The sequence below is a fragment of the Symphodus melops genome (assembly GCF_947650265.1).
Source record: "Symphodus melops genome assembly, chromosome: 13".
Classification (NCBI taxonomy): Eukaryota; Metazoa; Chordata; class Actinopteri; order Labriformes; family Labridae; genus Symphodus; species Symphodus melops.
In genome coordinates this window covers 22,791,423-22,819,413 of record NC_136703.1, presented here as the reverse complement: position 1 = coordinate 22,819,413, position 27,991 = coordinate 22,791,423, and the positions used below count along the sequence as shown (strand labels likewise).

Sequence of the window (27,991 nt, the reverse complement as noted above, 5' to 3'; positions counted from 1 at the left end):
ACATGAAACCTGTGACATGCACCTGGAGAGATTACAAAGTCATTGTTATTCTAATGTTTCCCCTCCTACAGCCGCCACTTCCTCCAAGCACAGGCGTGCACACAGTCGCTCTTATGCTCTTATACAAGCTGTGATATGCCCACATCCAGCCCCGCAATCAAAGGCATGTGCACATAGACAAGTGTACGCAGACATATCCGCCACAGACATACATAAATTATCACACTTTATTTTCTCAACCCTTGCTGCTGCTGACACAACGAACAGCCCCCTCGTGCTCCTCCTATTAAATCTGAGGTGGAGTCCCGAGGACTGATCTTCTCAAAGCAGCTCCACGAGCAGAAGCTACGAGGTGTACGCCTCATCATCTCTGCCTGTCAACCTTTGGAAGCCGCTTTCCATGAGGAGGCATTTCCATAAATCTAAATTGTAAAGGGGCTGAGCAAGGGAGACGGGAATCCTCAGTGGGCGAGGAATACAAACAGAGCGGGGCGTCTGTGGAGGCCACAGGATCAGATACTTACCTCAGCTCACACACAGATTGGAAGCTAAAGGAGCTCTTTGATTGACGCCGTATACATCTTATCAAGCAGAGGGCCTTTGCTATTTCATGACGCATGTTGACCCAATGCACTATTCTGTCAGTCTAACAGTCAATATGGCGGGGATTAGGGATGAGACGATTCACTCGACTCGCGATATGGTGCAATTCACGGCACTGAGTTCACCTTTTCTTTTGAGCGAATCAGGAGGTGATTGGAGCGTCTTATTGTGGAGTCCAATTACTGCTGCACCATGTTGGTTTTGCTATTTGTGAAGTTCCCTGTCTTGTTTTAACATTTGCACACAGTTCTTGTCTGTTCTATTCTCAACTCTTCCACTGTCATGATAACGCCTGCACATTACATCCAACTGCCTCCGATTCGAACCGTGACGCCTTTGAATCGATTTTCCTGTCGTGTTTTATGGATTAATAAAGGCAAGCACTATACCACATGAAACGACACATGATGAACATGATACCACGCACCAGCCAAAATGATACAAAAGATTACGATAAGGCGCGCTACGAAACAGCACAATCTGGGCAGTTCAGTAAAAATCTTGATTCTAAAGTTCGACACTTGGATGAGACGTAATATTTCTAAAATCTTCAGCCACTTCTTCCTGGCCAAATCTTACAGCACATTTAAGAGTCGTCGAGGCATATAAGTAGACTTGGCCAACAGAAAAACTTGGCTGGTGCATCAGGTAGCAGGTGCAAAGGACAGCCAGAGGGGCATTGCTCTGAATGAGCAGGCAATTGTGCGTCCTGTGTGGAGTAGACTGGAATGAAATGAGTAAATGGCTCAGTTTGCCTGTCCTTGCTGCAATCAGATTACATAAACGCTGGGTCATTAGTGTGCTGCAGAGTTGTAGAGAGAGGACTAGCAAAGCCAAGAAGATAGAGATGAAATTAACCCAAACAAGGGCAAGCCGCAGCTCGAGCTGTGTGTGTGTGTGTGTGTGTGTGTGTGTGTGTGTGTGTGTGTGTGTGTGTGTGTGTGTGCGTGTGCGTGTGCATGCAAGCAGTCGGATCTTTGGTGTGCGTTCATGTGCCCCATGCTTGTGTACTTTACAATGAAAGTATTTGTTTTCTTTAACAACAGACTCTCCCTTGCAGAGGTGTTATCTGCCTGCAGCTGCACTCAGCCAAACAAAGCCTGGACTCTGACCTTCGGTGAGCAGTGTCCCGACCAGTATGAGGCAGCGATGGACTGAGCCTTCTGTCGAATAATCGTGCCAAATCCGCAGTTAAGCACCACCAAACTGCTTTGCAAGTGAGCTGAAATGTGTGAGATAAAGTACTCCATGGAGTGTGTGTGTGTGTGTGTGTGTGTGTGTGGTGTGTGTGTGTGTGTGTGCATGTGTAAAACGTACCAGACTAATGAAGAAGATCACATGAAGAAATAAAATAAAAAAAGGCTTCCATTTCAATAGCCACACTATATCCACACACGTTCTCTCACTCCTTCCACCCCCCTCACCAACTTCATCATTTGTCTCATCGGGATCAGAGTCATGCTTGAGCATGGCTCAGTGGCCACAGCCACTACTGCATGAGGGATTGAGAGGAAGGGGGGGAAGGATGGAGGAGGAAATATGAAAAGGGGAGCAATGAAATACAGCAGGAGAGGGATTGAGATAAGGGGACAGAATGAGTGAATGATGGCTTGTGAAAGTGGGTAAGACACGGACAAAAACAAAAAAGTGGCAGGCTCAGTTCAGTGTGTAAAAGAGATACAGAAAGAAAGAAAGAAAGAAAGAAAGAAAGAAAGAAAGAAAGAAAGAAAGAAAGAAAGAAAGAAAGAAAGAAAGAAAGAAAGAAAGAAAGAAAGAAAGAAAGAAAGAAAGAAAGAAAGAAAAAGCAGGTCAGAAAGGAAAGAAGGACGGAGGGGAGGAGAGAGAGAGAGAGCTGTGCGGCCATTACTCCAGCTGGGTAACAAGCCGTTACAGCCACAGCGGCAGCCACAACTCCAGAAGTTGGCACGATGCGTCCACTATTATCTGGAGCAAATTTACACAGCCTGGCTGGCACACTCCAGAGGAGTGGAGGGAGGGGGAGGAGGGGGAGGGGGTGCTGGTAAAAGAGGGAGACGAATGAGGAGAGACATGCGGAGAAAGAAGGTGCACAAAAGGCTTGATGGTATTATTTTGGTCTATGCTATATGTACTCATTTGACAATGAGAGCTGTTATTTCATAGCAGCCAAAATCCGGAGTGATTATGTAAGAATTTCTGGGGGGAGAGAAAAAAAAAAATTATGGGAATCCTGTCAGTCAAAGTAATCCCTCCAATTTCTCTAGCTACTGCTTCATCTAAGAGCCGTATGATACAGCCCGGCCTAGCTCTGTAATCACATGCTGGCTGAGAGGATGAGGCTGCTCTGGGTTGGCTAACACCCAGGGACTGGAAACACAGCAGGAAACGCTCGCTTCCACTCAGCTGCACCATCAAAAAACTCGGTAAAAGATCAGTGTGAATTGCTACACGGCTCAAAGGGGATAGGCTATAAGGGGAGCTTTAAGGTGCTGTGTTGGTATGAGTATGATGACATAAAATATCCTCAGACCAGGGATGTGATCTGAACTCTGACCAAGGCAATCATGATGTAATGCAGGAATATAACCAGGAACGCTTGCTGGACAAGCTGTGGCTCTATCTGAAATCAATTAACTGTCAATTCAATTAACATGAGTGTGGAGTTTGTGTGATCTTTATTCCCCCACGGCTCTGAATCCTGGAACAGTTAGCTGGCAGCCTGCATGGCACTGGCATGGAAAGACAAAACTACACACCAGGCAAAGACACACAAAAACACCCACTGCTCTTTCCTGATCTGAAAGCTAAAAGCCCAGTTTTTAATCTATTGATAAAGAAGGAGACAGACATCGGGGCTGTGAGGCGATTGCGTGATTATGTCTGCAGCTTCAATCACTGTGTGTGTACACACGATGCCGTCTCTTTCCGATGCCATTCCTCATGCTAATCCAGGACGGCACACAGCCTTCTCTGGGACTCTCTCAGCTGGGTTAATGATGTTTACAACTAGCCACGCTCCCATCATGACATTTTGACAAACACAACCACATTGAACATGCAAACACGTGGCAACCAACCATAAAAGTTATTCAACTGTAACACATGACCTTAAGGGATAGATGGGAGTTCTTCCAGTAACAATAGGCATAAAGGAAAGCATCCTAGACTGCCTAACATGTTGTATCGGGTATTAGCAAGTAGGCTATTCAATACACCAACGATATGTTCAATACTTCTATCTTGTGATTGGTTCTGTCCCTTCCCACGACACAGTTACAGTAGATCTTTAAGCTCCGTTCCATGGATTCTATTAAGTAAGTTTTAAGGGAAGGACATCAAATCAAATATATAGGGTTTTCTTCGTATACAGCTGTAAGAAAAAAAAACCCATAAATGAATGCTATTTATGGCAGTATGTTTGAGGTACTATCGGCCAATCCTGGAGTCTAGCTATTCCACTGAAGTATTAAGATAGAAACACTGCATTGAAAGGTCTCTTAAAGGGTTCAAGGCTGGAGTTTGCACAGTCTTCTACCATCACTTTTCTCTGGGTCAGCAGTAGCTCCAGACAGACACACACACTTGTCGACCTTATCTCCTATCATGACTTATTGCTCTTGTAAGGAGTTCAGCCCGCCTCACCCCAACACCCAACCCCAGATTGAGTGCAGAACTATAAACATGAGGTCTCGTCCTCGGAGTGTCTGTTTCTCTGTCTTTTCACCAAACTTGATTATGAGTCAAAGAGTTGGAGGTCATTAGAGTTTGACTGAAGCCAGACACCCTCTGTGGAGTAATAGTGCTGATAAGGCTTCATGTGAGGAAAGAGCTGTTTGTGAATACTGCTCACAGTAGCAATGGCAACAATATCTGAGACCAGAGGGTTGTATAATGCTGTGAAAAACATTTCACCCATATTAACTAGTGAATAATCTTGACATTTCTACGATACAGTAACACAGTAAATCTCACTTAATGTATTGGTGGAGTTATTTGGAAGAGAAACCATAATCCATTGTTACAGTATCAAGACCTTCCGTGAGCCCCATCATAATGGTTCCTGCCTCTAATACACACTTTCTGAGCACCATTAAGGCCTACTTCCAGACCCTTTCTGCTCCTGCACCTCTCACAGACGCATTATCAAACAGTCGCAAAGGTTTCAGCCTCTCTCTCGCTCTCTCTGTCGGTTTTTATCTCCACCTCAGACCCCTCTAATTTCATCAGAGGTGATAAAACACCACAGAATCAAGTCTGCGGCTAGTTACTTAGCCCAATCTCCCCCTTGGATGAGAGGCAATAACAGCATGTGGTGAGGAAATTGGGTGCTTACTCACACAGAAGGATACATGCCTAGCAAGCAGAATGCACTGTTTTCTGTGAAGACTCTGATGCACAAGCCACCACAGAACAGAACAATGGTGCTCCTTTCTCTCTGTGTGTGCAGCAGTTATTTTAGCAGGCAGCAAGGGGTCGAAAAGAGTCCATATGTGCCACAGCTGAAGTACGATGGCAAGCAGCGTATAATTGAACAATTATCTTGCAAATCTTGACCTAAAACAATCATTAAAGAATTAAGGGGGATTACAGACCCAAAATACAGTGTACTAAATGTTTCTCTAAAACAAAGTCTTAAACATAGACGTATGTTGGTGGAAACTGTCCTTAACTTCTTTTCATAGATGGACTTGTGATGCTTTACTGAATCATTTTAAAAAGAGAGTGAGCCAAGCGCAGACATGAGACAAGCTCACTCTACATTTGAATGCAAGTCCAACTAGGTCTTGCAATGAATATGAATAATAAAACAGTCAAGTGCTGCAGCAACCATTAGCTCAGCCTCGTACATGCTGGGTGTTTAAAAATCCACCTGATTGTCCCCATGGAACGCAGCAGCCACTGCTGGGCCATGCCAGGACAGAGGACAGAGAAGATTAGACGCAGTTTAGAGAGACTGCCGGCTTGCTGGATGACTGACTGACTGACTGACTAACTGAGAGGCTGCTGGATCAGTGCTGGAGCGCACATGCATGCCTTCCGGCTTGTTCCGTGTGAACCTCGTACAGGATGCAGTGCTGGCCGGGATACGGTGGAAAATCAGCAGTGGCTGGTTTCCTTTGAGCCAGTGTCTGACTCCAGAGAGTGAAGCAGGCATACTGCCACAACAAGCACTTTTTTGTCAACACCAGCGTGAGTACTAAACAAGTACTAAATATTCTGACAAGACTTGAGGTGTTTCAGAAACAAATGTACTTCCAGTTACAAAATATGACAACTTGACTTGACTATTAGCCAATACCCTCCAGTAATCAAGAGGTAAACATAGTATTTTTACCAGCTGTAAAACGCTGTATCGATGTGTGATATCATTGTTGGTCTGTTTAGTAAGCAGAAATAATAACCAAAGAAAGTTGCTAAATCATGCTAGCTAACTTTAGCTTTAGCTGTGCACAAAGCTACTGATGTTCTAATATCTGCCAACGCACGTGAAACACACTTTATTTTTACAAGAAACAAGTAAGTTGTTTTTTTTCAGTTATAAGTTTGAAATCTAAGATGATGGCTAGCATTTGGCTAGCTTTGTCTTACTTGTCCTGAATTCAGACGATTTTCTAATGGGTTAAAATTGTCATTTGACTCCTGCATTTACTTGCTCATCTACACCTGATTAAAAATGTTATTATGTATGAGCATCACACACCAGTATCAGAACATCTCTAACAAGGCCACTTTCAAACGGCCAAGATTTATTTTCTCTTTATATAGAAATAGAGGGAACATTTTAGTCGAGTCAGCAAAAAAAACCCTTTCACAGCAGTGACGTATAGCATGTGTGAAATAACATGCAGCCCATTCATTACACATGTGGCACCATTGCTCCTCACCTGCGTACAAGCAGGACGGGTGAGCCTTGGGGAGGTGGGATGTGGAAGGAAGCAAGGAAGGAAAGTCATGGCGACCTAGAAGGTCTATGATGAAAAATAGCATGTTGGCAGAGTAGTAGCAATACATGGCATTATTCACAGTAGCTGTGAAGGTTGAGCATTGTTCTGTTTAATGCGCACAATATGGAGGCAGCATTTGTATGAGCATTATCTAACAGCGGTGTGATGAAGCACCGAGAACGGCAAAGGATCAGAAGGGGACGAGGTCCGGGACTCATTATGTTCAAAGTCACAGGGACAGGAGGGAAAAGAGAAATGCCCCAAGGACTTCTTGGGATTATGTTTTGTGGCCTTAAAAAAGCCAGGCAATATAGAAAACCTTGGACACCATTGAATATTACCTGCCTCATGGAAATTTTTCTGAGCCTAGTATCCCTTAGCCCTTGAACTCTGCAAAAGAAAGTGTAACCATGGTTACGTTAGCCACTTCCTGAATATCAGTAAAGGCTTCATATCAGTAGAATGTGTACAACCTTAATTAAAACGTTATGTTAGTCTACAAACTATTATACATATAATGAACATATTCAAATTGCCTCACAAAATTTTTTATGATTTAAGATGTATTTACCATATTAAATGGCATGATACTATACGATACTAGGGCTGGGTATTTCCCACAACCCCTGATACAATACGTATCACAATACAGAGGCCACTACATGATGTACATCATGACGTAAGTTGATTTTGGAAAATGACCATGTCCTCCACAGAATTCACCAAAAAAGCTGTTCTTAATTGTTAAGAGTAACAGCAGAGGCACGAGGAACCTACGACTTCAAACGCTTTAATTCAGATCCTCAGAGATCCTAGAAATACATTCAAACAGTTTCCTCTCAGAGCTGAGTCGTTATTGTGAACTGCAGCCATATTGATTGTGTAACGTCTGCATCCATTCATGTATTTGCAAGGAGCAGACGACGATATATAACCATTTTGATTTTTTGGAGCACAGCCTTATTATCTAAGTCATGCTCCAGTTTTCCTGGTTTTAATTTTGATAGTTTCCAACAGAATTATTCGAAAAATGATTTTATTAAGCAGGATTTTATTATGTGATTGCCATATAGGCGCCACTTCCTCCTGTTACACGCTTCATGTAACGTGACATCACATCATTAAAACACTTAACATGTTGAAGTCAGAAGCCTTAGCTCTCCATTGCAAAGAGGATGAGATTCTAGTTATTATAGATTGTATTTTAGATAAGTTTAACCAGTGTAAAGAAGGAAATACTCTCCTGCAGCTGCCTGCACAAAATGTCCCTTTTCTTTCTTTCAGTCGTCACACCTGCAGACACTCAGTGCTTCAGCTCTGCCCTTTTTAGATGAACCAAGAACATTCAAGCAGCCTAGACTGAGATAGAGGTGAGTGAGGCTGCCCTCGAAAAGCACACATGTACAATACTTAGACTGTACAAGACTCTCTGGCTGTCAGAGCCGCTCCGAGTCTGTCAGCGCTGTATGAAGAGATACTACAGCCCGTCCACTACATCAGTGAACCTGGGAATGAGTGCTTCACACTCATTTTCACAGGCCAGAGGCTCCTGAATCTGTCGTCTGCTCTGCTGTAGATATAACAAGAAGATAGTCAGGCCATCCATATTCGTCAGGCAGACACTGGAGAGCATCTTTTATATGTGGCCACTCAGGCTCGTACGACTGTCCGTCAGTATTCTTCTTACGCTACATCTTGATACAGGCACCCAGCGGAGAGTGTTGGATCTGTGGAAATCATGTCACTGATGTAATCACACACACTCGCATGCGCATAAGTATGTCTTGAGGGGGGAGAAAACATTGACATTCATAGCAGGAATAGTCTGGATCCAGCTGTACAATGAAATGGACTGTAAATCTTGGACAAGAGAAATGCATGCATAAAAGGCTTAAGTGTAAAAGCACTCAAGTGGACTATTTTACATTAACTTACAGCCACCAGATGAGATTCCTTTTTTTTTTTTCTTCACAAGCACAGCTTCTCTCTGTATGCAGCAGTTGCTTTCTGAGCATTAAGTTTGATCAAAGACTAATCTCCGCTTGTAAGATGATTAAAATTAGCATCTGTTTTATTGTTAAGAAAGCAGGGCAGGCTGGTACCACATCCCCACAGTGTGAAGGAGAGCGAGACAATAAGACAGACAGTCCCGAAAAAAGCAAAAGAGAGAGAGAGAGAGAGAGAGAGAGAGAGAGAGAGAGGTGAGAAAAGAGCAATAAAGAAGGGAGAAAGAGAGCGAGGGGAATAAGAGAAGAAAGGGAGCAGTAAAGAACACAGACAGAGTCATAATAACTCAAAGTAAATCAAAGAAAATGGAGCTTTCCCTTGTGTGGTCAGTGTGTCCAATGCCAAACCCAGGCGATTGGAATTCCTCAATGGCTGCTTTTGCCTCGTATTAACTTTTTCCTTAGACCGCACACATAGATGATGGAGCTGGGGGAAGGACGTCGTGGCTTTAAAAGCGATCATGCTGGGCCACGGGTTTAGTGAAGCAGGAAGAGGAGGCTTCGCCAGGCAAGCGGGCCTCACTCCATCCAACTGAGACATATAACTGAATCCTCTCATTGATAATGTGCGCCGTGGTAATGATGATGCCTATGTTAAGAGTCACCTACGGGCAGTCTGTCGTTGTACAGTCTGGAGGAGAGCGGGGCAAAATATATTGGTAAAGGGAACGAGGAAGTTGCCCAACCCAGCCAAACAAAACAGCCCCGCTGGCTGCTCCTGCTTCTTCCAATAAACTGCATCAGCAGCAGGCAAAACATATAATCATACTCCAGCGAAAAACTGCAATAACAGGAAAGAGAAAGAACGATAAAATCAACTATTTGCTACCCCGGAGAAAATGTAACGAAGGGGAAAAAAAGCCCCATTCAGCATTTCATCAGGAACATAAATAGGAGCAGCTGGGGCAGACTAACATGCTGAAGTGGGCTAATTAGGACGCTTGGTGGTTGGTTTACTGCTGCTTCAGTCTGGCTGGGAAAGAAAAGGAGTCAATCTGTGAGTTTTTCACACATTACTCTTCTATGTATTTTACCTGTCCTCAACTATCGTGAAGCTCAGCGACTCCGTTTGCTTTCTTTCCCCGACTGACCGTGTTTAAAGAGGGTCTCGGTTTCATCCCTCCTCCTGACACACAACGCTCTTGACCTCCATGAAAACAGTCCTGTCATCCTGTTCCGTCCCTCCCTTCCAGCTTCCGCTCGGCTTCCTGCCTGACTCAATGTCACAAGTTAAAACACCCACACACCTCCCTGTCTCTTCCCCTGCTTTGTATACCAAAGACAGAGCGTGATGGATGGATGAAAGAGCATTCTTCCAAAGCCAGCTCAAAGTGTTTCTAGGAGTGACCTCTGACCTTGATTAGATCATAAGGTCAACATAATTAAACTGACTCTGACTCCTTATTTGTCAAATAGGTTGGCTTGGTCAATGAACCTACAGTACGCTTCAAATATGACGATTTAGATTCCCCTCTTGGATCAAGATCCAGACAGCAGGATTAAATATGCACTGTTGTAAACCGTTAAAAAATACTGTGTTCAATTTAATAATTTAATCGATTTCAACAGTAAAAAACAGAATTTAATTTATTTATTTAGACCTTCAGAATAAAACATGCTGAGACATTTCAACGATTTGAGAGTGTTTGTGCTTATTATTGTGACACATTCGAGGTATTAGGGATGAGACAGAAAATAGATACGCCAATTAACCTTGGTTCTGATTCGTGTGACACAATCATCATGCGCACCTTGTGAAAGGAAGTTAATCGGCCGAGGAAGGGGAACGCAGCTGGATGATTTTGGGTTGCGGTGAAATTTAATCAAGAGATAAAGCGAGACAAAAGGGGGAAGCTGCCACAGAGGTGCAAACCAATAAACACAGGAATCCTTCACTTTGGGTTGTTTGCATTCCTCAATTAGTCAGATAATAGATGTTTCATCATCTAATTGTCATGCAATATTTAAGACATCATTATCATGAGCCACATCATGTACATTATATCATGAGTTACCCTGAGAGTCCATCCATACAAGCTATGGTATTATATACTGTCACAGCCAGCAAAAACACCCCCGGCTCCAGAACTACTTTGTGCAGCTTATTAAAAAACACCCATGGGACTATAGATCAGTAACAATGTACTACATAGTTCAATAGAAATGAGCATTTTGCAGTTTGTTTCACATTGAACCCTGATCACTAGGATGGCGTCCAATGCTTGTTTGGCCCATCCATTAACCCAAAGGTTGATCCATAACAGCGTTATTGGGTATCTATTCGACAGCAACACCTGGAGTATGAAGACACACTTTGCTAACTTTAGTAGAACAATGTGTTTCACCTGCAGCCTTCATCAGTGTCCTCCTAAAGTTGATCTTCACACTACAAGTGTTGCTGGAGCTTTGTGACCTCTTCGAACCTTTTCACTCTACACACACGTCACACTCCACTAGTCGGTGGACTCTGCTTCTTCATGGCGTCCATGCTACATCTGCTGACTTCAACGTCCCAGTCAACTATAGGACAGCGACCAGAAACGACAAGACTGGATACCTTTTCATCATATTTGGAGTCAGTGTCTACAGAAGTTCCTGTAAATCTTTTCACCCTGGTCCTCTATCAAAAGGTTGATCGTATTCCACCAAATATCACAGCTCGTCATCTCAATCAGATACAGTTTTTCATCGACACATTTCATCTTACTGAAATGAATCATCAGTGGTTGAATCTTCCTTAAACCCAGTGAAAGCTTTCGATAGACACCTCTGAACGTTGCTGGGGGTTTCAGTGAAATTAAGTCAGACATCCACAAATGCATTTTGGATAGATCCTTTATTCGCCAGCTAATTCCTCTCCATTTGCTTTCATTTAAGGACTTTCCTCGTAAAAAACCTTTTATTGCCAAATGTTACAAGCAGCTCGGAAATCGCATTAAGTCTCCTTTTGTGGCTCTGCTGGTGTTGTAAAGGATCTGCTCTAAAATAGTGGAACAATGACTGTGGTGGTTAAATCAGCCTGCCTGTCCTTCTGTTAACAGCACATTTCTGTTTTCTTTACTCCTCTTTCTGTGATTGGTTGTGTCAAAGAGAAGTGTACAAAGAGAGGTGGCGTTGTTTGCCTTGACACAGAAATACTGTACATGTTGAACGCCTCAGGCAGGCAGACACAACATTTCAGCTTTAAGCCATTGAAGCTTGTGATGCTTTGTAAGACACAACCCACCAACACTGTAGCCTTGGCAAAACAAACAAAGGCAAGGTGTCCTTTATCAGGCACGTCAATGTGTGCACACAAGGAATCTATGAAGGATTACATTGTGGGAAGAAGACGTGTGTGTGTGTGTGTGTGCTCTAACAAGTAACAATGTGCTTATGTGTACATTGGACCAGTTCAACGGCGTCCATGCAGCCCCGCCGGGTTTTTAAACTTGATTTTTTTTTTTTTATAATTTTCTTTTTAGGATGCACAGCAGAAAGTGGGCTCAGGTCCCAAAACGCAGGTGAATCTGAAAATGTGCTGACACTTCCCAGCATCTAAGCCACCTGCCAGTCCCCTCTGGCATCCCTCCAGCCTGCTCACTCTCTCTCTCTCTCTCCGTCTTTCACTCTTCCTACCTCTAAAATAAACAGGAGTGAATGTAAAAGAGTGACACAGAAGAAGAGGAAAGAGGCTGACAGTATTCTGTTAATCACCGGCTTTGAATAAACAGAATAAACCCCTTTAATGCACCCCTTAAAAAAATGGAAGAAAACGAATGCTTAATTGCGCTGATCAAGCGCTCCCTCTTCAGCGAAATGTGAAATTTGTTAGTGAATAAAAACATTCATTAAGGAGTTTGCAGAAAGCAAATTGTTTATATTCAACATTATGTTCCGGGGAGAAAAAGAAGGCCTGAAACACTGTGCATGCTTTGTAATAAAATGCAAATTCGCTTCACCTCTTCACCCCTGTCAGCTTGAACATGTTCTCTGTTGAGATGTGGGGGAGGGCTCGCGGCAGCGGAGGCGATGAGGCTTGTGCAAAGTGCTTAACAGTAAACATTGTACATACGAGCTCAGAGATTCCTTCTGCCGCGACAAGTTCGTCTTCGTTCTCTCTTTGTGAGATGGACGAAGACATAAAGGCGTGCCTGGTTATTAGAAAAAAAAGAAGAAGAGGCTGCAGCATGTCAAATATCCTTTGAATGCAGCGTCTGTGTGGATCAGCTGGTTAGCGGCATTAGCTGCCGTCGTGTAAATCCCTAACTGTTGCAGATTAAGACAAGAAAGGATGCTCAGTCATTGCTTTCAAGTACAAACCTGCACAGTCCCCTTTCTGTTTTTTTTCCTACTCTCTCTCTCTCTCTCTCTCTCTCTATACTTTACTTCCCTCTGGCTCCCTGAGGCAGCCAAATGTTTCATAGCAGTCATATTTAATCAACATCTTCACGGACAACACAAGGATTTCAGCTCCTCTGCTGTAAAAAAGTCTGGGCTGTCACACTCTGAATAAACGTCTTCCATATTTTCTTCTCCTTAAACGCCACACAAGAGACTGTTCTTCTGACCTACATGGCGGCTGATTTTTTTTATTGTTTTTTTTTTTTGATAATGCGTTTTGCGCAGCGTGATATCTCATGGTGTCACTTACTCTCTTGTTAATGAATTTCGCTGCCTTTTCTGACGCACGCTGCATGAAGACGCTGCTGCCATGTTTCACTTTTTATGAGCCGCGACATGAGGAAGAAGAATGCGCCTGTCTGGACGAGCTCCTGCTGTTTTTTTATTTTTCCCACCGAGTGCACGCAGTGTTTCCCGTTGAGAGCCGAGGCCACTCGGAAGTGAAAGCAGTGAAACAACAGCATAACTTCCTGTCTGCCAGATTCATCTTGATAGTGTTTGGCTGGCAGGAACAAGAACCAGTCAATCGCCAAGTGCTCTGCTCCTGGAGCTTGATTTAGTTTGTACACAAAGGACATTTTTATGGATAATATTTGATAAGACCTGCGACACGAAAACCGGATTTATTGTTTCCAAACATTCCACAAAACCCCTCCCCCCCCGTGCTCCGAGCGCACAAGGTCAGGTCGAGGTCAAAACCAGCAACAAAAGCAATTACATTCATAAAGTGTTATGAGCTGTTTTTTTTCCCCTCCGGGCATTCAAAGCAAGTGACTGCACATCCTCGCTGACTTTGTGTGGGCTCTATGACAAGCTGCCTCCCTTTTTTAACTACCTTTCATCCCTCATTTTCTCCCACATACTCGTGTGTGTGTGTGTGTGTGTGTGTGTGTGTGTATCACAGGCATGTATTCATGCATAAACATAAACTGCTATCCCAGGGGATAATTTACTTCCTCTGGACGGGACACTATAAATCACCTTGGGCCAAAGTAAAGAGTCTGGACTTGAAGGACTGGCGGCAGTAGCTTTTAGAGCAAACTTTGTTTTCATCATACAGTCACGATCTTTTCCTTCCTCGCACCGTCAGAGCCTGAATAAGCATTTGGCTTCCATGTTTTGAAGGCACATGCGCTGTTTTTGCCAGCAGTGGCTGACTCATTTGCTTGAACTGTTTGCCTTTAAGTCTCTCGTTTTACAATCTGCCGTGTGTGGGCCACGTCTTACGTTCTGGAGGAGTTTTTCATCTTCAATGCAGCTGCGCACTTTACTTTAAAAGTTGGAAAAAAAAAAGTTTATCAGGAGGAACAGCAACTTGGAGGAAGGAGATAAAAGAGGAGAGGGGGAGGACTTCTCCAGACAGCGTTCTCTGTTGGCTATCTATCCGGCCCGTGTGTTTCTTTTCTTCTCTTCTCGTGGAGGGCTGGAGACGAGCAAAAGGCCTCTTCATTGAGTCGAGTTTTCCGCCCAGATAAGGCTGCAAATTAGTAACAATGAAGACAGTTAAGGTGCAGGTATTTACATGTCACTGTGCCCTGGAGCGCTACAGGGGGAATTTCAGTGCTGCCTGTGAAAACCCACAAGGAGAAAATGTAAGCACAAAGAGAGAGTTCATGTTGATACAGTAAGTGACCTGCTTGGTGTTTTACACTTTTGAACAGATACTAGCATGAGTAAATCGTGTTAGAAAATTACACGCCGCTTTGAAGAGGCTGAGCGAGCTAAAGGCTGTAATAGGGCCCTTTGAGTGGAGAGCGGTGCTGGTTGTAATTGGAGCACGGTGCATGTAGCAGAGGGACAAAGCTGTCGTTTGGCCGGCGTCCCCCGATGGCACATGAGCGGACTAGACAAGCGATGTCTGCAACCTTTTTTTTTTTTTTTTTTATTCCCCCCCTTTTTTGGTAACCATGGTGACCACTGCGGGCAGGCAAGGGGGCATCGTCATCACCAGGGGGCAGTGTGGGCAGCACAGCCGGGGGGGGGGGGGGGGGGGGGGGGGGGGGCCGTCACTGCAAAACCTGTTGCCTCCACACAAAAGACACATGTGCAGTGGAGCCAAACAGAAATAAAATCAAATGGGCACAAACACACGCAGCCAAGCACACAAATTAAACACACACACACACACACACACTCACACACACACTGTCATCTGCTCCTGACAGCTGCCCCTTGGCGTCAAACACAAGCCCCCACCCACTCCCACTTTCTCTCTCTCTCTCTCTTTTTTTGTTGCTCACTTATTGTCAAGTTCCCACCCAACACAAACGCACATCCTCCCATGACACCAGCTAATTGATTATTGATGGTGCCGGCCTACACTGACTTATATTCAAACGGATGAGAAATGAGAAAACGGTTGGGACAATGCATTCAAAGTCTTTCATGAAAATGAAGTAAGTCAAGGCATTTGTATGTAAAGCTTGAGGTCTTTCTTCCTCCTTTTTTTTTTTTTTTTTTTTTCCCTTTTTGGTGTTTTCACTTTCATGAGCTGCATGAAACAGCCTCGGGAGCACTCGGAGGGCTTGAAGCGACCGGGTGGAAGAAATGTCGAAAGTGTCCTGGAAACAAGCAGGAAAACTTTAAGTGTTTGGAAGGAAGAGGGGGGGGGGGGGGAATAACAGACCTCATGGCTTGCTTGGGTGACAGCCTGACTTCCAGCCGGTGTGAAGATCAGCAACAAACAAACAGCCAAGACTTGTTATTCTGCGGGTCCCTGCGCCTGCACTGCTGCCCTTATCGCCGGCATCGCGTAATTTTGTTACACGCGGCAAAATATAGGATGGCTTGTGACAGCAGAGATCTGATAAAGAGTGAGAGGGAGCGGCGAGGCTGGAGGGGGGGTGGGGGGGAACGTGGAGATGGGGCTGAATGCCTAAGCAGCCTGTTGTGTGAGGAAGGAGAGACGGATGATTGTTGCAGGCAGATTGAGGCACTAAAGAATGGCGGCGGCGAGGGATCCTGTCCCGTGGAAATGTGTCATGAAGGCAGTTCCATTAACATCTTAATAAAGGCTTCCCAGGCCCTGGAGAGCCCTCGTGAGCTGACTGCCTGCTCCACTCACTCGGGGGCCCAAAGCCGCTCTCGCAGCGTGTCAACGGGAGAACATTTAAGTTCTGCCAGTATTGCATTGTGAGGGTGTTAGGCCTCCCAAAGGAGTCGCCTAAATGCCTCACCACAAACATGCTCCGCTAAATTCCTTTATTCCCCTTTGCCTCCACTTTCATTTACTGTCCATTTTCTCCATCTGTTGGATTCATCGGTCCTACAAAGGGCTTTGTTTCAGCAAGCTGGCAGGCCTTTGGGACAGCAGAGTGCACACTGGGGTTCATTGCTAACTTGCTGCCATCAATAAAGAGAGCAGGGTCTGGACTGGCCACGGTTTTAGCCTGGCAGAGGGACGACTGTTTGCCGTTCCCCGACGCTCCTCTGATGAGACTGGCTGGGGCCTTTCTGTGAGATGCAGACACACACACACACACACACACACGCACACACACAGCCTTCCTCTTGCATCCCGACAGACATGGGAGAGAAACAAACTCTCTCAGCAAGCTTATCAGAGGAAAGAAATCCGAGCACAGAAAACACGACAGCACAAAGGTTGCCTTTTTCATTCCGGTAAAGCACAGTCTCGCCGCGTACGCTAAAACAAAATGAAATGCAAAGGAGTGCCATTGATTTTTGCACTCTGTGCTATGTGTTGCTCATACTGGGCAAGCTGCTACTTAACAATGTTGAGGCCTGTAGTCATCAATTTAAAATGGTTTCAACGATTCAATAAGCCGCCGAAGGCAACGCGCACAACTACTCAAGATGATGAAAACTGTTCGAGCAGCATGACCACACCATTAAATGTGCTCCTGTTGTGTGTGTTTTTTTTTCTCCTTACAGCTGTTACTGAATGGAATGATCAAAGTGTAATGCTGGATCTTAAGATCTACGATACTGAAATGTTTGGAGAGAAAATCGTTACGCGAGGATATTCGACACTAAATGAAGCCTTTGGTGTCAGGATTCATCAAACACCTGATGTGTTTTCAGACACGAAAGTGATCGCAAATCTACCCTGTAATAGAGAGGCAAGCTCTGATGATATCGTGGTGCAAGAAGATGGAAGCTCTGCAAACATCAGCTCCAACTTTCAGACTGTGAGCCGGTGTGAGAATCACCGCTGGAATCAGTGGAGCAGGGTTCAGCGACATCTTATCGAAGATCAGCGGTGAATGAATTTTGGGTGTTTTTTTTTTGTTGTGTTATTTTTAGAGACAGGAGAGTGGATAGAGTCAGAAATCGGGGGGAGAGAGAGAGAGTGATGTTGAGACCACAGGTCGGATTCGAACCTGGGCCGCCCACTTTGAGGACTACAGACTCTGTACATTAGGAGGGCGCACTAACCACGAGGCTTCCTGGTTCACCTCTCTCCTGGTTGGCAGCCTTCCCTGGAAGCAGCTTGTTATGAGAGACTGATGACTCTACCTGACTTACAAGAGCAAACAAAACCAGCTGGGATCAGTTTTCTGTGGAAAGACACCGGGGAGGTGTCAGTCCAGATAATCTGATAATCCCAAACTGCCTTTATTTCCATTCTCCACAGTAAAGTAGCAACACATGGAATGGTACGTTTGTCCATTAAAAGAAAGCAGGATTTAGATTGGTAAGAAAACAGTACTAGCTCAAGTACGGTGCACAACGGGCAAAAAGGTCCGAGGTCCCACTTTGTCAACAGAAGGTCGTCGAAATCCACAAAAACCAAAGTTCACACATGAACATCAGACTCTACTGAGTAAGGAATGAAACAAGTAATCGAGACCTTGGACTCATTAATATATGGATTCATCATGTTTCTATATTTTATCAGACCTTAATCAGCAGAGTCGCCCCCAGCTGGACACTGGAAGTAAAGCAGGTTTAAGGTGCTTCGAGTTACTTTTAGACTATCTGCTGGAATCCTCTTTCAGCACCCTTGAATCCACATTGCATCAGAGTCTGGCCTTTACAACCAACAGCAGCTCATAGGGAATGTTTGTTGGGACTCTCTCTTCACTCCTGAATCGTGTGCTGAAGCCTCAGAAACGGGATGAAAAACTGTAGTGAAACAATTTTCCACGGGGAGATTCAGTGAAGCCAGTTGTGATCTTCTAGCCAGACTCAAACCTCTCACACTGTAACGTCCGCCCTGGCTGCGCTCCGCTTGATCAATGTCACCACAGATCCAGATCTCCCTTACGTCAATCCTCACGCGTACTCGCTCACCATTAAAAAAAAAACTCCACGTCCCCAGACACAAACATGCACATAACAGGGCCGAGTGAGCGGAGTGTGTGCGGGTCAAGGAGATTGAGATCTCTGTTGTGACAGCTGGACAGTTGAGAGGTTCAGATAAACAACCCACAGTGAGCGAAGTCGAGGGCAAGAGAGAGAGAGAGAGAGGGGGGGGGGGGGCAATTTCATTAAAACAAACACTCACTCACTATTTGTACACTCCAGCAGATAGGAAAAGGGAGGAGAGGACCTACGTCTTTGGGAGAATGAGTCAGTGAACTCACAAAAGCGCCATTATCTGCATGTGTTCGCGTGTGAGCATGTGTGTGAGCAAGTAAAAAGACAGTTGGGATGGGAGGGGGGGGGGGGGGGGGGTGGTGGAGGGGGGGGGGGGGGGGGTGTGTTCATTGAGAATACACAGCCGCTGAGCGCATTTGCAGCATTCACTCATTAAGAAATAGGTCAAGGATTCTGCCTGCATGCGTAGCGACTTGTCAAAATCTCTCAAGCTAAAGTGTGGTGAGTCTGGCTGCCTTAAGGGGGGAATCTGAAGACGAGAGCTGCAGTGTGAGGGCTGCTGGTGACACAGCACACAGAGCAAGAGCAAAAAAAACAACTCATTCAGAGGCAAATAAGGCGGCCAAGAAATGAGTTAGCTATGCCATCTTAGTTTTTTTTTGGAGCGGTAATGGAAGTGTCTTCTTGCATTGTGGCTCGATAATTAACTCGACCAGTCAGGGCGCATCAACAGAGGACGCTCGCGAGCCGTGTGCGACAACCATCAAGAGTTGGTCGCTGATACCGATGGAGGCAGACGGAGACAGTGGTCGCAGTGGAAGTGTTCCACTGAAGACTTGCGACAACTCTCAGAAGGATCCGCGGGGCATTTTTGTCAACTGTTGGCATTGAAGTTAAAATCCTGCACGAGTAAATTCACGAACAAAAAAAAAAAAAAAAAACACTACTAAAGAGCAAAACACCTGAATATTTTCTCCGGGGGAAATGAGTGCAAACCATAAACAGACTTATGTAAATCAAGTCAACATCAAAAAGAGGAGATAGAGAGCACCTTCCTGACCACAGCTCCCCTGTAAATGCTCTCAAAAATCCTTCAACTCGCCCCTACAGAGAGGTGAAGCAGACAAAAAAAACACACAAAAAAAAAAACATCAACCGCCGCTCCACAGAGCTCCATCCAACTTTGTCCAGCCGAAGCAATTTCTCTCCAGCTTGGTGAGGTTAACCTTATTGATTGGACGAATGTGTGATGTCGGGGCTTTCTTGCGAGGCTCTCTCGGACGGCGCTGCCTTCAAAGGCAACACTTGAAAGCGATTCATCGAGCTGAATTCTTAACAACTTTTTGCTCATATCCTCCATTATTTAGAAAGAGAACAGACTGGCACCGCTCTCAGAATAGATTATGACTATTGACATCAGCTTTGGAAATGTTTTTTGAACAGTGATTTGCTGTTGTGATCTCTCCCTCAAAGGGTGCAGAAAAACACGCCAGTGTCATATACTATAAGATAAGTAATGATGAGGATGAACTTGAGCCAAAGCACATCTGATAGAAGTCTCTAAAATAGTTGTGTAGCAGCTGCTGGTCGGAGGCAGCTCCACATTATCACTGAATGTGCTTTTTTCCCCCATTAGATCCGAGTTAATTGGCTGAATATAATCAGCATGTGATAATCAAAGCAACGCTGAGTGCCGGTTTGTTCTTCCAAAGGCGGCTCTTTGGGGTCCAACTGCTGTTTCACTTTGAGATGGATATAAAAATAACGACATGAGGGGGGTCACGCAGAAGAAGAAAAAAAAAAAACACAGGATTTCACCACGAAAGAGCGGGTTTTGATTGCACTGGCAGGCGGATTAATATGCTACCCATCAGCCGTGGCAGATGTAAGTCATTTTCATGCAAATGTGAGGCAATTTTCTACTTAAGACAACATTTATTTTCTTTAGAGCCATTGTCATTGGTGCTTGGCGGAGCGCTGGCAGTCTGACACAGAATGAAGATTTGTAGGTGCATCTGCTGAACAGGACAGATGAGGTCTGGAGTGTCGATTTGGAAACCTAAAGTGATACCATTTGGCTGTAATAAATAACAGACTGTTTTGTTTGTTTCTTTGTTGGATTCAGGTTTTTGTTTTACACGCAGGACCAAGAGGACCAACAAAGCAACGAATTTAAAGAGGACACATTGGGTAAAAGACCGATTTTGAAAATGATTTAAAATGAATTTATTTATCATGAATGAAGGAAATCAAATGTAACAGTCTGATAATCACCCTCGCCTTCAGACTCATGGTTCACTTGTTGCAGTGACACACACATCCAGGTCTGCAGACTGCCATTCGTTTGCTTATTACAAAAGGCTTGTGTGGATCTTTAAAGCATTCTTTAAAAATGTCATGTGTCTACAAGAGTGCTAAATTTGCTTAAAGGAGGCATTTCACTACTAGACCAAACAAATGACAATCATTCTGTGATGGTCTCAAGCATCTCAACAAGAACAACAACAACAAAAAACTGCCCTAAAGAAACTTCATAGAATACTGCAGAACAAGAACACAAAGCAGAATGAGCTCAGCAGCAAGGAGTATCAGGATGTAACTCAATGGCACTGGTGTACTATGAGGCATCTGAGTCCTCATATATCATAACATAAGATAAATGGTGATAATGTAAAAGCTTCAGAGCAGCACCTGGGTGTCAAAGCCCTCTAAAGGTGTTGAACAGATCTAATAAAATCCTAGTCAATGCACCAACAGCTGCAGTAAAGCCTACCCTGTGTTTTACGGTGGCACATCATTCATTTCTGAGAATGATTATAGCTGTGACAAAGCTACAATGAAATATTCAAACAGGCAGCTACCTCATCAGAGCCTGCAGCCCCAAAAATGAAAAATGTCTCTCTTCACTTGTCTCTCCGCAGTGTCGAAAATCAGCCTTCAACACAAGAACATGAACGCTGGTGATGTTCCTGTGTGTGTACTGCGCATTTGTGGGGATTTCAATAAATATTTGCTCACTGTAAAGCAGATTAGGCGTAAACGGGCGTCACTCACCTCTTCATTTAAAGTGCATCCCGGTGATCCTGATCCCTCCAGCGCGCGCGGGCTGCTGTCTTCTGGGCTTTAAGTGATGCGCGAGACTCACATCCACCCACAGTCACACAGTACAAAAAAAAAGATGTTTCCAAACGCTGTACGTGGACAAAGATGCGCGTTTTCAAAGATGGTTCAATATATATATATATGTATATATTTTTTTTACATTCACCAGTTCTTCAAATTCCTTGAATACAGCTGCCTGTGGAACCTGTTAAGCAGCGGAGGCGTCATTCATTCAAATAAAACCGGCATTACGGAGAGAAAAATTCAGTGCGTAAACTTCGCACCCCTCGAGCTGACCTCCTAACGTTACTTCACCGGACCGAGTCAATGAAACGGCACATTCCTTCAGTTCGGGTTTCAGCGTCCTCCAGTCTTCTCTACACTGAGCTGGTAACAGTACATGCAGGTTATGTACGAGCCGTCATCGTCCGGCGGAGTAATTACGCAGCGTCAGTTCAGCCCCGCAGCAGCGGCAGCAGCAGCAGCAGCGGCGTGGTTTTCTCACAGGGCTCTGCCGGACTGACAGAGATTAGCGGCTCCATCAATGTACAGTAGTGTGTGTACGCTGCCACTGGCTCTCTCTCTCACTCACACACACACACACACACACACACACTCTGCGCGTCTAAACCCAGCCCCCTCACACTCCTTCTCACTGTGGAGTTAACTGTTTCCGCCCAAAGAAAAACATTCATAATGAAAACATGCAAGAAACACTTGTTTGTAACGCAGGAATTCCGTGTTAGAACAAAAATGTTAACGAGCACATTTATTTAGACATATTGAAAGTGACACTACAAACATTTGGTTTAAGCATGAATAGATGTGACACTATACTATCCCCTTCAAACATCTCACTGGAAATACGTTTGAAAGAGTAGTACAAATTCAACTTTGGATGACTAAATAAAAACAATAGGCTCCATAAAATCTCCTTGTTCTGCAAATAAAACCTTAAACAGAGATGATAATACAGTAAACCAATCGTCAATAGATTAACTATTGGAGATTGCATCACTTTTCTAAAAATAAAATTTTCTTATCTGTAACAGTTTTGTCTCACTGAACCCTCAGTGAACATAGTGGGTGACACGCTTCCATCCAACTCTGTTTCTGTTAAAATACTGCCATCTATGGACCAAAGTGTGAACCTGTTCCTGCTCAGACACACACCTCTCCCTCTCTCTGTCTTTTCCCTCTCTGTCTCTGTCTTTCAATCTCTACTCGTTTGAAATCTTCACATCCCAAATTTCAAAATTTCTTCATCTTTGCTTCTTTCTTTCATATGCAGTAGTTAAGTATACCTTTTCTGATTGCTCCCACACTGTCTCCTGCTCTCAGCTGTGTTTATCTCATCTAAGCCTCTTCACTGTAGCCGAGCAGCTCAGGATTGTACCAACTGTGAAGATATTAAAACAAAAATACAACATTTTAAATCTCTTATAGTAGTTCTTTAGAGAGCTCTTTAGAAGCTATAGAGTCCTGACACTCAGGTACAGGTACTGAATAAGGACACAAACATAGTATCTTTGAACTGTTCATATTTAGATGAAGCTAGCATGAATAAAGTGGTGCATGAAGATCTTGTGCATCTTCTCCTTCTCTGCTGTATTAAGTTTTTTAAATCATAGGATTTACGTTAGCTTGGTCGAAAACATCATTAAACTGTGTTTTGTTTGAATGAGATGCCATCCAGAACGTTTTCAGCGGGCATTCCTTTTATTTTCACTCTTAAATGGTGAATCATTGACCAGTGATCTTAATAGCTGCCAGGTGTTTCATTTTTAGCTTTCTCTGCATTACAAATACCAAAAACAAGTAAATATGGTGACATATTCTTATTACAAAACAAACTCTTGTCTCCCTGCATCTGTGCCCTGAGTGGGTTATGACAAAAAAAAGTAGGCTATCCACACTCTCTGATGCATCAATAATGCAGAGAGGAGAAAAGGGAGCCAGTGTCTGCCATCAAAAGTATTGCAAAACTGCCAGAAGGAAGAAGATGTGGAACAAGCAGTGTAAGTACACTAAAAGCACAGTGCCCACTTAAAGACAGGGTCAATAGCTGGAGGGCGTCCATATTGGAATTCCAGCGCACTACCTCTCAAATGGATCTCAGTCAACCCTGGACGGAAAGGGTAATCAAATATAGACTTTCTCAATTCATTACTCACGGCCCTGTTTGGAGCGGCCATGTTTGGAACAGGTCGTGATTTGTTTGATTGGAACATAACTCAATTCATATCGAAGGGACGGGTTGAACAGAACTGTCTGGAACAGATTGAGCCTGTTTAGTAAAGAGAGAAATGATAGATTAACCTATTTGGCAAGGTGAGGTTGGGTTAGTACAAACTGTACAATATTTTACATACATAATACATAATGACTGACTGAGGCTGGCAGCAGAATATAGTATGAAGACTGTGCAAAAGAATAGAAAAGTATATTGTTTGAAATGTGAACAACATGTAGATCTTAAAATACAATGTTTCTAAAAAAAACTGAATTTGTATCACTTTATAAACAACTAAGAATAAGAACATTGGTTGTGACTGGTTGTGACATTTGGCAGCCTTTCTTTTTTTATGTCACATTTAAGGTGGGAAACTTCAATATTGGAACACAATCAAATGGCAGTGCAAGCTAGGAAATGGTTGAGTGCTTATGTTAGCTGCCAACGGTAGCTCATGGGTTGTGAAATATGTGGGTTGGCATTAAACCACTAACTTACTTACTTTGCCTTGCCGTTGAAAGTGTTTGTGGTTGGCTAAAGAGTCCTCACATTTGTTATTTTACCATCAAATATGGATCCATATATCTCCAGATTTAGACTATACATCTTTTTTTTTTTTTTTTATTCTAGTGACATACAAAAACTTCTGGCAAACAGCTGCATTGAATCGACAGGTCAGGCAGAACAGCCCGCCCCCTGATTATGCAATGATATGCAAAAATGTTCTGCTTAATACAATTAGAACAAAGGTAAAAAAAAAAAAAAAAAAAGATTCAGTTTTTAACAGTCAAGAAATGAGCTATTGACACCAACATTGATTCTTTTTGTACCAGGCTGTAAACAGGTTTATTTCTATTAGCCAGGGATTCCCGTGGTTCTGGAGCCAACCTCATGTGGACATTCAAGGAACTGCAGTTATATGCATCTTCGCGTTGGCTCCGTTTCTCAACACTGAAGGTTATATCATTAGGATAACATCCACATTTGCATGCCTGTGAATCATACTCCAATGTGTTTCTTCACACCTAAAAGTGTTTTAATTTATGCAAAGATACATCTTACTGATTTTCTCATAACTTACAGCTACAGCTCCAGTGACAGACCCTCATTAAATCCTTGTCTTTTACTTGGCAGATCTGTAGATGGTCCAAGTTTTCAGCTGTAAAACACAGCCACTTAAAGTCCTGGCATCTTTCCAACCACCAAGGATCTGAAATCAAAACACACATCAGCGGTCATTAGGGTGATGTCAGACAGGCTGTTGGTCACCGTATATGTTTAGGTTAATAATCCGGCCCTATAGACAAAGATCGTTACTGATGGAAGACGTGACTCAAGAAACTCATAGGATTCAAAGCCAACAGCGGCAAGGAGGTTAATTGTTGAATTTATACTTGTGTGATGTGCAGTACCTACTGTTTATCTCTGGATGTATGGGGCAGCCGGGTGCATGCGAAGAGGAGAGCGAGGCTGCAGGGCATGTGTGACGGGAGACAGAGAGCGGTAATTCGTGGCAAAGCACAAAGCTTATTTGTTGGAAGATCAGTTCAGTGAGCACATCAAACAGTGGTCAGGTGGAAGGGTGTGCACAGGGCCGGGGCTGAGGCTCCCAGTGGTAATGCAGTGAGAAGGCCGGCTGCAGCGCTGCCGCTTGACCGTTTGCTGATCAAAGAGTTTGCACGCAGCGATTTCATCCTAAGTTGGAAGGTTTCAAAGAGGCCTCTTGTGATGCGTCTAATTCTCTCTCCCTGCAGCCATATTTGAAGATATCACGAGGGAATGTGGCGACCTGTCGACTCCACTGAAGCTCCATTCCCTCTCGTCTCTGACCCATGTAAGCATTCATGTCAGGTTGGAGAGGACAACAAATTCCAGGAAACAGTTTGATGAAAAACTGAACTGTCAGTCTAATGGATATAATGGCAATTATTTACTGTACGGTTAATTAGCGTCAACCACTTCATTCAAGTACACCAAATAATGTTTTAAAATGTCTGATCATCCATTTTAAATAGATCAAATGTCATTAAATTGGCATGTTTCTGTACATAATTTAAGGGTTCATATTTATGACTAGAAGGTGTAACAAATAGCTCAAAATCATAGACTGTGAATAATAGTAGATGGAGCCTGAGTGAGGTCACACATTGGTTTCCAAAGGGCTGTTTGAAAGCCTGTTGCCGTATTTGAAATACTTACTTTCAAAGTTCGGGTCAACCTAACGACGGACAAAGAGACGGAGCTGAGAAGGGTCTAATGCCCTCCGAACAATTTGTACTAAAAAGTCTGAGTTGACCAAATTTGTTTTTCTGTGACACGTTTATTTCTACTGTCAAAATGGACGTTTGAATTTGGGGCGTGTAGGGTAAGTGACCAAAAGTTGCAGTCCCTCTAATGACCAGTTGAGGGTGGTTCCAAAAATGAGACAGTAACCATAGATACAGTACGTTAAACTCCATAGCTTGATTCCTAATAATAAAACCAATCTGTGCTGATGACAAAATATCACCAAAACCACCTGTTAAACCGTATCATGGCATGAAGATGCTTTATTAATAACATTCGATAGTAACAATGCTATGTTGAGAAACTGAATGTGACATTGTCGCCATATTGCAATGGCCGAGCTTTGGAGGCTTAATGACGATTGACAAATAATATTACTTATTGCCAGTAAATTCTCCGATTACCCAAATGGAGGTCGACCATAGGGATGAAAGAACTTTGAAGTAACCTGTATCTTTTGTTTAACTGCCCTTTGCTCTCAAATGAGTAAACCACAAGCGATCTGAATTCCACTCATCCGTCGGCTGCTTTTTAATCTAACAGATAAACAACTCTGGTCAGCCACAACTACGATCTCGTTCTGTTGGAAAACACTGCGGTTAATTATCCAGCCATTGTGTTAGCCATTTAGCAAATACAGTAGTACTCAAATGCTCACTGTTCAGCGTCGCCCTCGTCTCCAAATATGATCACCTTTTGCTCTTGAAAACTAAGGGTGTTTTTTCAGCCATAATGCAATTTAATATCATCCACAAAACAATAGTTTGGTTTATTTCCAGTGATGCTTAATACAGGAACAAACACATGCAAGCCAACATTACATTCTCTAAATTACTGCAGGTGATGAGCAGAGTAGACATATCAAGGTTCAAGGTTCAAGGTTCAAGGTTGTTTATTGTCAAATATGCTCCATGTTAAACATACAGCACAGATGAAATTGCAATCCCCCCCAACCCCAGTGCAAACCTGAAGTGCAAAAAAAGAGCACTAAGAACTAGCAATAAAAAAATAAAAAAAACTATACTATAAAACAGATCATATTTTTACTTGTCATTGCAGAGCTGTGTGTTAAAGAGTTCAGAGTGTTCAGGATGTGCCCTGGGACTTAGATGTGTGTGGCATTTGAACCAGGACCATTATGAGAAGTCCACCCCCACAGCTTACATCACACCTGTCAAAGGGGGGTACCGGATACAACCTGGAGAGGCTCCAGGGACTGCTGTCATCTACACATTAATTCCACACATACGCACTCTTGCTAACAGAAACCACATTCCAGCAGGTGGCCCATTATATCAAGTCATGCCCTCCTGATGGAGCCTCAGCAGCCCAATGACGCGCTGATGATCGGACAGTGGAGAAGAGATATTTCACACAGGAAGTTCAGAGAGGAGAGAGGGAATAAAATCAAATCATCACACCCAGGTCAGGTTTTAATCAACAAATTGTACAGTCACATCAGACTGTGGATCTCTGAGAGAGCTTTTTTAAAGCCATTTCAGGGCTGTGTTTTCGTTTTTGCGTCGCCTCGTCAGGGAAAACCATCATGCCTGAAGTACAATCGAACATAATGCGGCTGATCTGTGGCTGAGGCTTCCCTTAAGCTTGTCAGGATTCGTCAATAGAAAAACTAAATTAAAATAGCGATTAATTTCCACAGAGATGCAATCACAGGAGACATGGTAATTGCAAGCTGCTCCGTTGTGTTTGCTGACTGAGGCATTGTATTAAATTGTTGTTTTTATTAATTCATTATTTTGTCCTTGCTTGGAGGCATTCCACAGGCTGCGTGCCTCTTTCTGTAATCTCACACATCAGACTTGTGGTAACAAATCACGGACTCAGATGCCATCAGTATGGAAACATGGCACCTCAAAAACAGCAACACTGAAAGAGAGCGAGATAGAGATGGAGGAGGTGACAAAAGTACAGATGGTCCATCTTTCAACACATCAGCGCCACAATTGAGCTGTCAGAGAAGATGAATTATGATGATATAAAAAACAATTAAAGTACTTTGTGCCCACAGCGCTGAGTAATTTACACTCTGCTTAACTGCAAGGTGAGCAAAATCTGAAATACCTGACAAATTAGGTACACTGCCACTTTGTAGTGGGCATTGACTCTGTGTAGAGGGAGGAAGCCACTGTGGTGTCATCCATTGGTTTGAG

The 27,991-nt window shown here is 43.7% G+C and overlaps 1 protein-coding gene across 1 annotated transcript in view; it reads right to left on the bottom strand.

Moving 5' to 3' along the window:
• Window positions 1–21,893, bottom strand: part of plxna2 (plexin A2) — a 188,986-nt gene extending 167,093 nt beyond the window's left edge. Inside the window, exon 1 of the mRNA XM_079360016.1 lies at window positions 21,254–21,893. The gene's annotated coding sequence lies outside the window, so the exon portion shown is untranslated. The remainder of the gene's footprint in view (window positions 1–21,253) is intronic.
• Window positions 21,894–27,991: the final 6,098 nt, after the last annotated feature.